Source organism: Dipodomys merriami, unplaced genomic scaffold (genome assembly GCF_024711535.1).
Source record: "Dipodomys merriami isolate MVZ:Mamm:240054 unplaced genomic scaffold, mDipMer1.0.p SCAF_24, whole genome shotgun sequence".
Taxonomy (NCBI): domain Eukaryota; kingdom Metazoa; phylum Chordata; class Mammalia; order Rodentia; family Heteromyidae; genus Dipodomys; species Dipodomys merriami.
In genome coordinates this window covers 24702590-24719128 of record NW_027203826.1, presented here as the reverse complement: position 1 = coordinate 24719128, position 16539 = coordinate 24702590, and the positions used below count along the sequence as shown (strand labels likewise).

At 38.3% G+C, this 16539-nt stretch overlaps 1 protein-coding gene across 8 annotated transcripts in view; it reads right to left on the bottom strand.

Moving 5' to 3' along the window:
- The window catches only part of Pgbd2 (piggyBac transposable element derived 2), a 41580-nt gene that overhangs the window by 9394 nt on the left and 15647 nt on the right, over window positions 1-16539 (bottom strand). For 4 of the 8 annotated variants that reach the window (XR_011374741.1, XR_011374746.1, XR_011374747.1 and 1 more), the window contains one exon: window positions 2202-2338. The exons of 2 other annotated variants lie outside the window; for them this stretch is intronic. The gene's annotated coding sequence lies outside the window, so the exon portion shown is untranslated. Of the gene's footprint in view, window positions 1-1668; window positions 1752-2201; window positions 2339-3286; window positions 3441-16539 lie in introns of those variants that run through there. 2 more of the 8 variants (XR_011374742.1, XR_011374745.1) reach the window with 2 other exon arrangements.

The following is a 16539-nucleotide window of genomic DNA, read 5'->3' as shown; positions in this document are numbered from 1 at the left end:
GGGCAGGCTGGAATTCTGATAGTAGTTGAGACTGGTGTCAGTAAGTAGAATTTCTTCTAGAGAACCTCAGTTCTACTGGGTTTTGTTTGTTTGTTTTTGCACCTGATTGAATCCGACCCACCTAGATTATCAAAGATCATCATTATTTTAAATCGTCTGGTTATAAACTTTTGTCACATCCACAAAATACCTTTACAGTAACACCTGGATTAGCATTTGAATGACTGGGATTTAGAGCTGAGCTGAGGGAACAGATAAAGCTGACCCTCAAAGGAATTACTCAACAGCAACCTCTGCCTCAGAGATTATTGTCTTAGGCTCTTTGAGCTGCTAGAACAAAGTACTATAAACTGGGTGGCTTATACACAGCAGAAATGTATTGCTTACAATACTGGGTGCTAGAAAGTCCAAAATACTGGGAGACTTGTCGGAGTTCTGGTTCACAAATGGGGCCCTCACACAGCAGCAGCAGAGCCGTTCTCTGGAGCCTGTCTTACAAGGGGACGGCCTCCACTCGTGAAGACTAGCCGTGATCCAGTCACGCCTCAGCGTCCCCAGCACCAAGTACGCTCGTGTTCATCCATTCTCAACTTAGCAATTTGGGGAAAGACAAAACTGTGATGACCACAGTAAACAGAAAAACAGAGCTTCTATGCACTTTACAAGTCACAAGTCTTCTGTGAAATGTCTTTCACGTTGGTCCTATTCACTTGTACAGCTTTTACCCCACCCAAAGACATAGCTTTTCTCTTTTTTTCCTGGTTGTTGTTGTTGTCGTTAGTATGTAACGGTTCAAAGAGATTTGAATTCGTATGGTCAGTTTGTGAGTACAATACATCCTGATCAGTGTCACCCCTCCCAACCCACTCACCCCCTCAATTTACCCGGTTCCATTTTCACATGCATGCATTGACTATTACGAGTACATTCTCTCACCCTTCCCTTTCCATTTGTCTGCTCTTCGCTCGACTGCCAGCTTCCTGGTATTTGTTTTCTTAAACTAAATTATTTGTTGAAAGGTATTACACTATTGGAATCATCCCTTGTATGTATAATATTTTAGTTAATAGGTTTGTATATGCATGCATATTACTTTGTATGTATTTATGTATTTCCTTGTGATTTAAATCTAACTTCCACATATGGAAGAAAGCATGCATCCTTTGTTTCTTTGGGCCTGACTTCACTTCACATAATTTTTTCCAAGTCCATCTGTTTCCCTACAAATGACATGAGTCTTCCTGATAGATGAATATATATAAATTATAAATATATATAAGTATATGTATATTTCTCCTTGTTGCCCTCTGATTATTAGACTAAATCACCATCTGTCCTTCCTCCTTGTTTGTTTTACTGATCTTGTTACGCATGATTTTGTGAGGCACAACTTGAAATGGGGCTTTTCATCCTGTTCCACATCACCTCTCCTTCCTAACTCGACAGTGTGCAGCTGGTGGCTGGCTGGGTCTAGAAGGTCAAAGCAAGCTTTCCTCGCATGCCTGGCACCCCGGGAGACTGGGCAGCTGGGCCCGGCTGGATGCCCCGCTCTGGCCTTCGGTGTCAGGGCTTCCTCACACAGTCTGTCCTGCAGGAGCCGGAGTTTCTTTGTATGGTGTCTCAGAGCAACAGAAGACGAAAGCAGAAGCAGTCCTCTGAAAGATGAGGCCTGGATCTAGCGTGACACCATGTCTCCCGTGCTGCGATGGCCGCAGGGTCGTAGGTTCAGGGGAGCAGATAGAGCCGGGATTCTGATGCAAATTTAGAGCCATATATTATCCATACTGATCTTATGCCTGCCACTCCTCCCTTTCCCACATTGTTCAAGGCACACTCCAGCTTGATTGCTGCTCCTGGAATGTCCTACACATACATACACACACGAACCAAGCAGAAAAGTGAAGCAAATTGGCACCTGAGTATACTAACATAGCTATTTAGATGCCTTGATTATGATCATTCTGTAGCAATGAAGAAAAGGAGGAAGGAAACAACAACAAACACACACACACACACACAATGCTACCAGGAGAATAAAATGGGCCTGTCTCCTACATCTCAATTAATTACCAACTTGTTTGCAGAAGTCTGCAGGAGAAGAATGTATGCCTTGTAGCCTATTAATAATATAGCATTTTCATTGTGACATTAGCTTTTTGTCTGTATTTTCCGTTGCAGAAAATAGCCAGCTTCCAGCATACCTGTCATATCTGAAGCTTTGTTCCTTGATATAATTGTTAGTTGTACAGTGCATTTTACTGCTTAGCTCTGGAAGTCACTTGGCTTCAGTTTTGTTCATTGTTCTCACAGCTGCTTCCTTGTGTAATCATTCCTCCCACTGCAGTCAATGCAAGAAACGAGAAGCGAGGTGATGTGTCTCAGAACCAACAGTTAAGTTTACCAACACTCATTGCTAATGTATATTGAATGCTGGCAGCTTTTGAATTGAGCTTCTGGGAAAATGCATTTCACACCTTTAAAATAGTCTGTTTGGTAGCTCCAACTACAAATGTGGAATGCCTTATAAATTTAATGTTGGAAAACTAGACTTTTTATATTAAAAAATGAAGAGCTGAGAAAGAATACAGGAAACATGAATGAAGAGTGAAAGTATGGATTTATTACTCATTATTCATATTCTAGCCTCTTTAGTTGCCTTTGTATTTGTATGACAATAAGTGCTTTATCCTTCTGCAAAACTTGGGCAAATTTAATATGCTTTGTCCTTTGATGTCTATATTGGGTTCAGTAGTTTATTCCTGAAAGTTGACAACATGGTCAACATAATGTATTGCATAACAGACCTGTGTGTATAAAAGTGTGTATATAATGTCTATATAATTTTATGTATAAATGTTTGTGTAATATACTATATATGCATATATATGTATATGGGTATCACACATATAGTGTATATATGCATGTATATATTCTTTATTATACCTTATGAATATAAATTATACATATCTATCTGCACACACCATTGTCTTCCAATACAAAAAATTGAGGTAGTTAATGGAGTTGGCAGAAGCTGTAAGAAAATAGGGATTTCTTTTTTCCTTTCATAAGCTTTAAGTCGTTTTACAAAGGGCTTTCTATTTCACATGTCAGTTTGAGTACAATGCATCTTAATTAGTGTCACTTTTCTTCTCCTCTATCTCTCCCAATCTCTCCCATCCTCTCAATTTCCTAATTTACACATACGTACATTGAATATTATGACTACATTTTCCCACCCTCTACTCATCTATCCTGCCCCCTTGACTGTTCACCCATGATAGCTCACGTTCCAGCTTCCTGGTATTCTCAGGAAATAGACATTTCCCTTCTCACACTACAGAAACAGCCAATAGTTCTATGATGAGCCGTGCAGTTGACAGTACTGAGTGGTAGACTCGGCTTTGTTGTCAATAGCTTGACACTTGGGAAAAATTTATTTTCTATAGAAAGAAAAAACTTAGATTAAATTTCATCCTATCTTTGGGCCATTGTGGTTGTAATTTCCGTACAACAATTTTTAAGCTGAATGAAACATTGAGTAACATTAGGAAATATTCATTAGACCTTTACTAAGTGCTACATAGCTATTACATCAGTAATCCTCATACCCTTGTGATATAAACAAAGAATAGACTGAATAAATAACTCGCCTAGGATTATCACACTGGTTGGGAATGGTGAGTCTAAAACTTTAACTTCAGACGAAAGCTTCTAAAACTTTAGCTTCAGACAACCTTCTCTTCAATTTTGTATATTTTTTTATTCACTACTTTCTTTAGAGAACTCACTGAGGAGCATAGTTCCACTAAAAGGCCAACTATATTTGCCATTCAATTTTCTTTAAATTGTCCTTTAATCACTTTAGGTTTACATTCCAAAATGCAATTTTCTTAGCCAGAAACTGTGTTATTATGCTCTGTATTCAAATCTTACCGTGATAAATAGAAGCTTATTTTATCTATGGTAAATATCCTTTCTGCAGATTTTAACTTTCCTTTTAAGATTACTATTTCTAAAACTAAAAACCTTTTAACACGTCTAAATATCAAAAATACATTAGCTTTACTGTCAGTAAAATAAAAGTTCTTCAGCAACACAAAGAATGATAACAAAAATTACTAGAATTCGCAGTAATGGAAACATAAACTAGAGCCCTTGGTGAAAAGCCTGTGTAATTATAGTCAAATAAGTTGTAATGATAAACAAGAATGTTCAAACTGAGTGAGTCTATCAGGTCTGGGGTTTGGTTTTACTATGCTTGCGAGTTAATAAATTAGCCTGCTGCTGTTTTGTGGGGGCTGGCAGTAGGATCTGAAACAAAGAATTGTATTGTTCATGAGCTGCAAACAGAAAGAGCATCAGTGTATTTTGTACATCTCTCTCCCCCTTACCCCAAGGGCCTGAGGTGTGTGGAGGTGGATGGAATGTCGGCAGTGGGTCTCGCTGAGCTTCTGTTACAAGGGGGAAAACAAGCCTGTTCTTTTTTACCAAAAGGAGCCTTATTTCTCAGGGTTTCCAGCTTCAAAAACAAGTCTTCAAAATGGCCTAGGTAAAAGAGCATTCAGAGCCCTGAATGCACTCAGCAACACAAGTAGTAGTTCAAGAAACCATGAGACCTGACTCCCACCAGGCAGGTGGAGGTACTAAGCTGAAAAGAGCAGTCTTTGGCATGGTTCTGGTTCTGATTCTTATTCTCTCAGAGTGTGTGTGTGTGTGTGTGTGTGTGTGTGTGTGTGTGTGTGTGTGTGTGTGTGTGTGTGTGTGTGTGTGTGTGTGTGTGTGTGTGTGTGTGTAGGTCTTGGAGCTCAAACTCAGAACCTGGCCCACTTAATCCACTTCTGTGTGTGTGTGTGTGTGTGTGTGTGTGTGTGTGTGTGTGTGTGTGTGTGTGTGTGTGTGTGTGTGTGTGTGTGTGTGTGTGTGTGTGTGTGTGTGTGTGTGTGTGTGTGTGTGTGTGTGTGTGTGTGTGTGTGTGTAGGTCTTGGAGCTCAAACTCAGAACCTGGCCCACTTAATCCACTTCTGACTTTTTTCCTGGTTAATTGGAGATTAAGGGTCTCACAAACTTTCCTGCCTGGGCTGGCTTTGAATGTAATTCTCAGATCTCACCCTCCTGAGTAGCTAGGATTATGGGTGTGAGCTGCTGCATTTGGCTTGGTGACTTTGGGCAGCCTTTCTGAGACAATGCCAAGCTTTCTCAAATAGAAATTGAATTGAATGACAAGAAATGTCTGTCCTTTGTGTAAAATGTTCTAGTTATGCTCTTTTGAAAACTTCAAAATAAGATATAAAGCTTGCAAGTGCTAAAAAATGGGCAGGTAATACAAATACAGCCGATTGTCCTTGATGGATTCTTAGAAAAGAAAATAAATCATTATAATTATTCCATGGCACCCTTTATCAACAGAAATATACTTTAGAAAATGAAAGCACAATTGTAAATGCATTGTTAAGGCCTATTATCTTGTTCTTTTTTAAATTATGGTAGCCATAAAAAAATTCTGATTAGACAGGGCACAAATGTGAACATTTTAAAATTACTTTCTCAGGTCTTCTTTCAGGATTTTTCTTTTTCTTTGAGTAGTTGTACAAGGAATTACCATTCAATAAAGCAGTTGATGAATACAATGCATCTTGGTCAATGGCACCTCTCTCATGAGCCAGTGAAGAGAAGTCCACTGCTTATTTTGTAGCAACATTTTAGACATTTTTGCTTATATTAGAATAATTTCTGTGATCATAAAAATCTGCTAAGTAGCAGTATGTTTAGCGTGGTTGGTTGATGCCTTTCAAAACCAGCATTTCCTGTTTAACTCTCAAAAATGTCTGCTCTTAGGCTGGGAATGTGGCTTAACCAAAGGGTGCTTGCCTAGCAAGCATGAGGCCCTGGGTTTGATTCTTTAGTACCACATAAACAAAAAGTAAGTAATTTTTTTAATGTCTGAGTGAACTGTGCTTGGGTCGGAGAACTGTTCAATGATTTCAGTGCACACTAAGTTGCAGAAAAACACAGCACAGTTCTGGCAAGAGTCAACATTACCCATAAATAGCAAGTATGTCCCTCAAACACAGAAGCCTAGTGCCACGTGGAGGCTGGGACTGAGAACTGCAATGTGCGTGTGCCATTTTGTCTGCTTCCCTACAAGCTGTGTGGCTTTTCAAACCTCAAGTCTCCTTTGTGAAGGAAGGTTATTAATACCTATACCAAGGATAGATCTGAAATTCTGTTGGAAGGCTGATTTGCCTTAGTGAATGATTACTCACTTTATACAGAGTCAGTCGCTTCTGATTAAAGACAACCAGGACATTCCTAGTCGTGCCAAGTGACCTTGAATCCATGTGCCCAGAGCTCTGGAGCCTAGTTGTTGAGAGGGCAAAGCAGATCATACAGACAAGCAGGATGGGTAAGCCTCCAGCACAGCAAAGGTCACATACTTTCTAAAGAGCCAGGGCAGGCCTGCTGAGCTCACCTGGCTGCTACCACTGGAAATGAAGAGCCAGTGATGTCAGAGCTACCAAAGATTCTGCAGAAAATGAGAATTCTGACTTGTAGATTTCAACCTGTGGGGCATGAGATATAGCTAACCCATCGTTGCTTTTTATTAGTGGTCTGCCAGTTGGTACAAGCTCTCTGCAGCAATAGCTTTCTTTTAAATTAGTGTATGATTTGTTCAAAGTGATGGGTTCCATTATCATATTTTTATATATGTACATAAAGTGGCTTGATAGTATTTTTGTCTTCTTCCTTTTAGCCACACCTATCTGCTTCCCACGGGTCCCCTTCCTTTTAGTCACCTTTTTCCTTCTATCCCTTCTTTCCTTCCTTCCCTCCTTCCTTCTTCCTGTCCCTTTCTTCCTTCTTTTACTTCTTTTGTTGGTGGTCATGATGCTTTGACTCTGTCCTTGAGCTCTTTTGCTCAAGGCTAGTGCTCTTATCACTTTAGCCACAGCATCACTTCTGGTTTTCTGGTGGCTCACTAGAGATCAGAGTCTCAGGGACTTTCCTGCCGGGGCTGGCTTTGAATCCTGGTCCTCAGATCTCAGCCTCCTGAGTAGCTAGGATTACAAGTGTGAGATACCAATGCTCAGCCCTTCTTTTTACTTTTTTTTTCTCTTTCTTCCTTTTTTCCTTCCTTCCTCTTCCTTCCTTCCTTCCTTCCTTCCTTCTTCCTTTCTTCCTTTCTTCCTTCCCTTTCCTATTGATTCCACATATGAAGGGAAACATGCATGTCTTTCTGAATGTGCAGTATTTCATTTACCATGATCTCCATTTCCATACATTTTTCTGCAGATGACATGGTTTTATCCTTAATGACTGAATAATACTCCATTGTACATGTGCTTGTTCACGCTTACACACACACAGGTGTGTATATATATATATATATATATATATATATACATATACATATATGCAACATTTTCTTTATAAATTCATCATTTGCTGGGCACCTAGACTGATTCCATTATTTAGCTATTGTGAATAGTCCCTCAACAAACATGAGTTTATTACCAGCCTAAGCAAATATCCCTATTGTATGCTGAATTATATTCCTTCCAGTATAATGTCCAAGAATGGTGTAACAGGTAGTTTTAGTTTTTTGAGAAATCACTGATTTCTATAGTAGTTGCAGTAGTCTTTGTGTCCCCCAACAGTGAATTAGGATTTTTCACCCCATTCTCCACATCATTTGTTGTTTGGCAACCATTCTGACTAGGATAAGAGAATCTCAGGATAGTGTGATCAGCCTTTCCCTGCTGGCTAAAGATGCTGGACATTTTGAAGGTATTTATTGACCATTTGAATTTCTTTTGAGAAGTTTATTCAGCTTTGTGAAGCATTCTAGAAATCTGGTTTATGTGGATGAGCCTTTAATCATGTGAAGCTCAAGATAAATATTAAGATTTTTCAATCCAAGAAGCCAACAGGTCACACCTATTCAAGCTTAACAGATTTATATGTAGTATTGCTGTAATTTCCAATCTTTTTGTCATATCTGGCATAAAAACAGCACACTTTGGGACAAACATAAGCTAGTTCAGGAGAGGTAACGTGTTCCAATGCCTGGCTGTCCAGAAGGTTCCATCTCTTGGTCTAAGCATCTATCACTATTCATGGGACAGCTGCTGTGGAAGGTCTGTGGTGCCCCCTATAGTCTTACCGTGGAACTACAACTCATACAGAAGAATCCAGACCAGCTTGGCGTTGGTTTGCCTTTTAATCTAAAAAATCCTGTAGCATCTTTTAGTTATTATACATATTGATATGTAAAGTGTTAAGATTTGATACTGCACTTATGCTTTAGTGTCACCCACATAAATCCTTATTTACAGAAAAAAATAAACCTGCCCTTGTGTTTATATTCTGGTGCTCTCTCAGCTTTTATCCTAAGTTAGAAACTTTGAGGAAAGTGAGTTCATAAATACTTCATGTCCTGTCACTGAAGATTTCCAACAGTCTCTTTGAAATCTGTTTTATAATGCAGTCTTATGAAACTTTTTCTGCTGGTATTCTTTTTTTGGCCAGTCGGGAAGCTTAAATTCAGGGTCTGTCTCTGACTTTTGTGCTCAAGGCTAGTGCTCTATCACTTGAGCCACAGCGCCACTTCTTCTTTTTGGGTGTTTAATTGGAGCTAAGAGTCTCATGGGCTTTCCTTCTCAGACTGGCTTCAAACTGCCATGCTCAGATCTCAGCCTCTTGAGTAGTTAGAATTACAGGTGTAAGCCACTAGCACCTGGCTGTATGTCTCTTTAGCCACATTTTTATTAATGCGTTTAAGTTGCCCATTGTGTGGGATTTGATCATGATATTTCCATATATGCATATGTTACTGTTTGGTCATATTTACCACCATGTTATTTTTTATCCTCATTAACTTTGTTGAAATTCTTAATGGAGGGGCTGGGAAGGTGGCTCAGTGGTAGAGCACTTGTATGCATGAGGCCCTGGGTTCGATTCCTCAGCACCACATAAGCAAAAAGAAAAAAAGCCGGAAGTGGCACTGTGGCTGAAGTGGTAGAGCACTAGCTTTGAGCTGAAGAGCTAAGGGATAGCACCCAGGCCCAGAGTTCAGACCCCACTACTGGACCCCCCCCCCAAAAAAAAGAAATTCTTAATGGATTTCATTATGATCTTTACATACATTTATACAATGTACTTCAATAGTGGAAGTATGGAAATCATGTGGATTTTCCTTAAAAACTGAAATTAGAACTAGCATATGACCCTGTTTGTACCTCTCTTGGGCATGTATGTGTGTACATATATGTATCCACATTTATATGTGTGTATATATCTATGCATTACTGAAGGGATACAAGTCAGCTCATAGAGATGCATACACACTCAAATTTACAGCAGCACTATGGACAATAGCTAAGTTATAGAATCAACCTAGGTATCTATCAACAGATAAATGGATAAAGAAAATATGGTAAATGTGCTCTATAATGTATTATTCAGCCTTAAAGAATGAGACTATATCATTTGCAGAATTATTCAAGTCCCTTGCATATTCGTATTTTAGGTATTAGCCCTTCATAGAATATGTAATTACAAATATTTTCTACCAGTCTTTAGACTGTCTTTCAATCGGCAATGATTTCCTCTGCTTTTGTTTAGGGCGGGTCATATCTAAAACATCATTAACTAATGTCATGGAACTTTTCCCTTATGTTTTCCTGTAGTCATTTTAAAATTTCAGATAATATTAAATTAAACCCTTTACCTATTTGAGGTTAATTTTGGCTTATAGTCTGAAGTGAGTGTTCTTCTATATGTGAATACCCTGTTTTCCTGACACTATTTATGGAAGAGTCTGTCCTTTTTTAACTATTCTAAACTGGATCTGCTTTCTAGGTCATTTTAAAAGCAAAAAGAGCCAGTTGTTTTCTTCCCTTAAAATGACTGATTTCAGGTGTATTCTCATGACAGCCTATTTTACTGTTAATTCCAACATGAAGACAGACAAGATAAGCTGCTAAGTCAGGGACACAACAGTTATTTATAGCCGAACTGCAGTGCTGGTGTTCTCTCAAGAGACCACACTCCAAAGTGAACACACGCCCAGGAGGAGAGATCGAGACTATCAATCAACAAGTCAGATTGCCCCTTTGTCCCTGTTTTTTTTATTTCTGTGGCCTTTGTCTTGTATATAAGTACATCTGATTTAGGGAAAGGGAGAGGAGGCACAGATGTATACAATTTTTTATATGCTTCTGGATTTAGTTTATAGATTTCTTTTAATTTTTGAGAATGTTTTATTAGCTGATGTGAGGTATCTGGAGGGGTTGTTACTGCAGCTCCCCATCCATCTCACCCATCAGTGATACTTCTTGCCTCCTCCCTCCACAAAAAGAATCCCCCACAAGTTTCCCTAGTTCCATTTCCATAATTCCAAATAATCGATTTCAATAGTATTTAACATTTTTTATCCTCCCCTGCCAGCCAGCCCTCTCTCACTAGTCCTCATCTAATTTGCCTTTTTAATTTCTGCATCAGGAATATTACTCTGCAATTTTCATTTTGTCATTGTACTTTGGTCTGCTTTCAGAGGCTTGCTGCCCTTGTGGGAGGAATCTTACCGTTTTCTCTTTTCCAATTTTTGGAATAGTTTGAGAAGAACTAGCATTAGCTCTTCTTTAAAAGTTGTGTTGTATTCATCAGTGAAATCATTGGACCCTGACTTTTTCTTCAAGATTTCACTTCAATTTTGTTACTTAATATTGGTCTGTTTGGGATTTTTATTTATTCTTGCTGGACACTGGTGGCTCACGACTATAATCCTAGCTACTTAAGAGGCTGGGATGTGAGGATTGCAGTTCAGAGCCAGCTTGAGCAGAAAAGTCCACGAGACTCTTATCTCTCATTAACTACCCAAAGGCTGCAAGTAGAGTGGTGGCTCAAATGGTAAAGCACCAGCTTTTAGCAAAAAACAAAACAGCTCCTTAGCCCTGAGTCCAAACCTCAGTAGTAGCATCCACGTGCACACACACATACACACACACACACACTTCTATTTCACACATACATACTTCTGTTTCTTTTTGAGTCCATCTTCAGTCTTAGTATAACATATTTAGGAATTTATCCTCTATGTCAGTCTAGGCTTTCCAATTTGTTAGTGAACAATTATTTATGTTAGTTTCTTATAATCCTTATAGTCCTTATTGTTTCTATTCTCTTCTGGCTACCAGAGATTATAAGTAGTTGAGGGTAGGAGCAGTTTCATTCTGAATCTTTATAATTTTGTTCTGGTCATTTATTGTTGTACAACTGCTCAAAACTTGAATAGGATTCTGTATGTATGTGTGTGTGTGTGTGTGTGTGTGTGTGCCAGCTCAGAGACAGCACCTCCAGCCCTGAGTTCAAGCCCCATGAATGACAAAAACAAAAATAAAATTCCTGAGGCATGGATGGGATTGGGAAAGATGGAGAGGAACAATGGAAGGAGTGACATTATTCAAGATGCATTGTACTCTTACTCTGACTTGTTGAATTGAAACACCTTTGTACAACTACTTAAAAATGTTAATTAAAACTTTGTTGATATTTGCTTTGTGGCCTAATGTATTATTTGTACTAAAGAGTGTTCTATGTAGGAAATAGAATAAAATATATTTTATAGTTTTTGAAGGAAATGTTGTAGCTCCATTATGCCTATGTAGTCTACGGTATGGGTTTACTACTATGTTTCTTCATGGATTTTCTTTCTGAACTATCTGTTGCTGAAAGTGGGGTAAGGTCCATAAGTACCATTGTGTTGGTATCTATTTTTTCTTTTGGATCCAGTAATATTTGCCTTTTATATTTAAGTGATCTAGTATTGGGTGTATATATTTAGAATTTGTTTATCTTTATCTACTGAGTTGATCTTTATCTACTGAGTTGATCCCTTTATCATTATATATGGACCTCCTTTGACTTTATATAAATTTTCATTTCATACTTGATCATCTTTCACTTTGTAAGTCTACTAAAGACACTGGGTTTTTGCATAGAAACAGGAGGGCTCTGGAGGGTGGTTTGGGATAAGGAGATAGCGTCCTATTGGGTTTTTTTCCTCCTCTAGTTCATCCATAATCTTTCCATCCCCAACTACCTTCCTTTCCCATTTCATTAAATTTAGACTTTTCTTAGACATTGTCTTCCATGTCACAGAGCAGTTCTTGGGACAGTCCTTCAGACTGATGGAGAATTCTGAGTGTTTTTCTTCTTCTGATCCTCTCTTTATATGTGCACAAAAAAGAAACAGAGACATCTTACACGTTAGGGTCTCCCTTAGATGTCTCCATGGAAGCGCTTGGCTCACCTGTCTCGTTCCCTCCCTCTCCCCCCCAGCCTATGTGCTAGCCGCCTCCGTGAGAGGAAGCTATATTTTCAATATACACAATACATGAAAGGGAATAAAAGCAGGAAGGAAGGAGGTGGCTCAGATAGGCACCGTGTTGTTGGGCAGTTACTGTTAACTCTGAACACTGGCTTTTAATCTCTTGTGTATCTCAGCACCTCCTGGGAGGTTTATATAAGAAAGCAGCTTTTCTGGCTCCTATCGAGAAAACTGCAATTCAGTAGGCCAGGACTGTGCCACTTTGCTCTGTATTTCTTTTAAATCGAATTGTTCCAGTGATTCTGATGACTGGGGACAATGATTAGAAAACACTGCAAATAAGCATTTCTTAACTTCTGAAGCTCATGTGCCAATAAGATGTGAGATGCTATTGTCTTAAGAATCATTTCCAGAGAAACATTTCCCCTTAGCCTACCTTTCTGATAAATACCACATTTCTGCAGTGGATTCTTAAGTTTTCTGCACAATTATATGCTGCAACTGTCTCCAAGTCCCCTGTGGAGTCAGAGAAACCCTCCAGCATTGTCCTTTTCTGAGTCTAATGGATTGAGACTGAATGGAATCACACAGGTGACCTCTAGCAGCTGTATCTTTCTAGGTGGGTCCTGTTCTTCTTTTTTCCTAAATGAGCAATCTAAGCTCAGGGGAAACAATCTTCTAGGCTGGCTGCTACAGATGTCTACACACTGTGTTTGACAAATAATCATCTGAGAGACGAATGATTTTCTTTCAAAAAAAAATCTTCTGATTGCAAAAATTACTACAAAAGACAAATTTTGCCTTTACATGTAACATCAAAATGAACAGGTAAAAATTAAAAATTCTCAGAGACTAGGGACACTTAAATATGTTTATAGATCCTTGTAGATGCTAAGCTAGTCTAAAGTACATCTTAAGCTGTTTTTCTTTTTTGAGAAATGATAGTTTAAGTAAATTATGACATAGTTTACCCTGACCTCTGCTTCCTGATTCCACTTTACTGGGGAATTATCCATTTCTACCTTCCTTTGATATCAACACCCCTGCTTGCTATCTCTTCTTGACTTCTATGACAAATATGAGTCTATGATTTACTCTTTCCTGTGAGTTTTATGTCCTGTGTATGGTAGGTGTTATTTTAATCAAAAGGGATTTAAGATGTTGCCAACCATTCACCAAATATCTGGGAAGTGGGATAAGGGATTTCCTCTCAAATTAGGCCCGGATCCTTTATCTCTTTCCTGTGAAACTAGCACTGCTGTTCAATATTCCTTTCTTAGTATTTTCATAATTTGAAAGCCATAAGAATCCCACCTAGTCATAGGCACCAAAATGTGTTCCTAAATACATGTTCACTTTAATCTTTTCCTCCACAGTTTCTGAAAGCATATCAAGCGTAAGAATATGACTTTATTTGAATGAATAACACATGTGCATTCCCGTACTTCCCGTATAGTGTCTATAAAATTGTAAAACTGGAGCTCACTTTGAAGCATTGTTTCAAAGATAGCACATGTTGTTGTAGCATACAGATATAGTAAGGACTCTATCGTGTTGACAAAAAAAAAAAAAAAAAAAAAAACAAGAAAAACCCTGGGTTAATGAACCATCAGAGATTTTGTTTATAAATTTACGAGATACTATGCACTTAATGTACTTGGTGATTTTTATTCCTCCAGTAGTTTTATTTTTGTCTTATTTTGAACATTTCAATTCATGCAATAGCAATTGGATAAATGAGACAGTTTCAGATGAAATGTTTTGTGTGTGCCTGGACTAGGGCTTGGATTAGAGCCTCATTCTCTGGCTTGGTTTTTGTGCTCATAGCTGTTCTACCACTTTAGTCTTTTCTGCTTCTAGCTTTTTGCTGATTATTTAAAGAGTCTCAAAGATTCATATGCTGGGATTTTCAGATCTCAGCTTCTTGAGTAAGTAGACACTAATACCAGTCTAAAAGCAACTGTGTGTGTGTGTGTGTGTGTGTGTGTGTGTGTGTGTGTGTGTAATTGAAATACCAGTCTAAAAGCAACTGTGTGTGTGTGTGTGTGTGTGTGTGTGTGTGTGTGTGTGTGTTTGAAATCAGGGCCTGGGTGCTGTTCCTGCGCTTTTGTGCTCAAGGTTAGTGCTCTACTAATTGAGCCCTGGCTTAACTTCTGGCTTTTTGGTGGCTAACTGGAGATAAGACTCTCACAGACTTACCTGCCAGGATTGGCTTTGAACCACAATCCTCAGGTTTCAGCCTCATGAATAGCTAGGATTACATGTATACATCACTAGCACCCAGCCCAACATTGTAGGTTTTGGGTTTTTTTTTTTTTAATTCAGAGTCTAACAGATTTCCTGGCATGTAGTAGGCTTTCAATTGTTATTTGTTGATTTAGTAATCACATGTTAGATATCAACAAGCTACCTAGGCCAAATGCAAAGTTTATTAATTAAGTCTCACCCTAGGCATGCTATCTGAAACCAGGACTCACAAAGATCAAATCAGAAATTTTCCCAGCTTGCAATAATTTAGTCATAAAGTTTCCTAGTTAATAACCAAATAGCATATTATCTAATATAGCCCCCTTTCCCAGAAGAGTCAGGTAACTTGTCATAATCATTGTGCTTTTGTGCACACAAAAAACACCCTAATCAGCCAACATGTCCTTTAGAATTTAGACTCAATGGAATAAGATGCAAGCCAGTTTTGATCATCTCAAGTATACAGTGTAGACTTACTGTTAAACTGAAGCGAATCTTGGCTTTCAGAAATAAGGCTTTCCTTCCTCTCTAAAAAAGACTAGAGTCTTGGGAAATAAAGATCCAAAAGGAGATAACTAAAGAGGGAAGCAAGGCATTGCATATAGCTCTACGAAGTGTAAATACTCCCAGCTGCCATGGGCAGAACAGAAATGATTTCATAATAATGTATGACGAATTATTTTACATGAGAAGTGTGGTTCAAGGTAATTATGATGCCCAGACAGATGTTCCATATATGTACTTTCTCCTTTAATTATGAAAGTATATTCTAGACTAGCAAAGAAAGGGCATTAAGGTAATTACTCTTATTGGAAAATGAGAGCTTAGGCAAATAAGGTGCTTTGTCCAATCATTAACATATGGATGCCAACACCAACACTGGTGTGCTAGGTCCCTTCTTGGGCCTCTACTAAGCAACTCTCATTAGTAAGGTAAAAATGTCAGGAAGTACTCCAGAAAGGATATGGGCAGGATGGACCAACACCCCTCTGCCCGAGTCATAAATGTGCAATCAAAGCAGATGTAGATGTCACTTCAAGTTTTCAGTATAAGATTTGTTATAATGGAAATCTAGGAAATTAGGTAGAATTTTTCATCTCCATGGTTAACTAGCTAGCATTAAAAACAGCAAGTGTGATGTGTGTGTGCAATTGTGTGTGTGCCCATTTGTGCTAGTCCTAGGCCTTGAACTTAGAGCCTGAGTGTTGCCCCTAAGCTTTTGTGTTCAGGGCAAGTTTTCTACCACTTGAACCACAGCTCTATTTCTAGCTTTTGGGTGGCTAATTGGAGATAAAGAGTCTCACAGACTTTCCTTCCCAGGCTCGCTTTAAACTGTGATCCTCAGGTCTCAGCCTCCTGAGCAGTACGGATCACAGACATGAGCCACTGGTGTCCAACAGGTGTGACACGGTTTTATAGGTAAATTATCCACATTAATATTTTTCTAGATTTTAAGATGAAATAGAACACACTTGCTTACGGAAATATGAAACAACATATTTTGGTGCTTTATTTGTAGACTGATCCTAATGTAGAAAAGCAAGAAATATAAATGATCATGTACATTTTCTACTGCAATATTTGAAACTGTGTTAAGATTTCTTACATCCAGTTTCTGAATATCCAATTCAACGGTTTTTTTTCTCCAACTTTCATTGTTTAAAAATCAGAACAGTACAATTTATATGGATCTACGTTTTGGTAGATAATTCCTTTAAAACTGTTATGTTTTTATTTTTAGAATTCTGAGATTTAATCATTTTCATTTATTAACAAGAATCATTCCATTCTTTGACCAAGAATTCCTGATATGTAATTATATATGGTTATAATTGTAATTATATATGGTTATAATTATAATGTGATATATGTCACATAATACATGTCATATATATATATATATATATTATTTTTAAACACTAAAGAGTATCAGCAGGCAGGTAAATCAATTATCTTTCAAAATT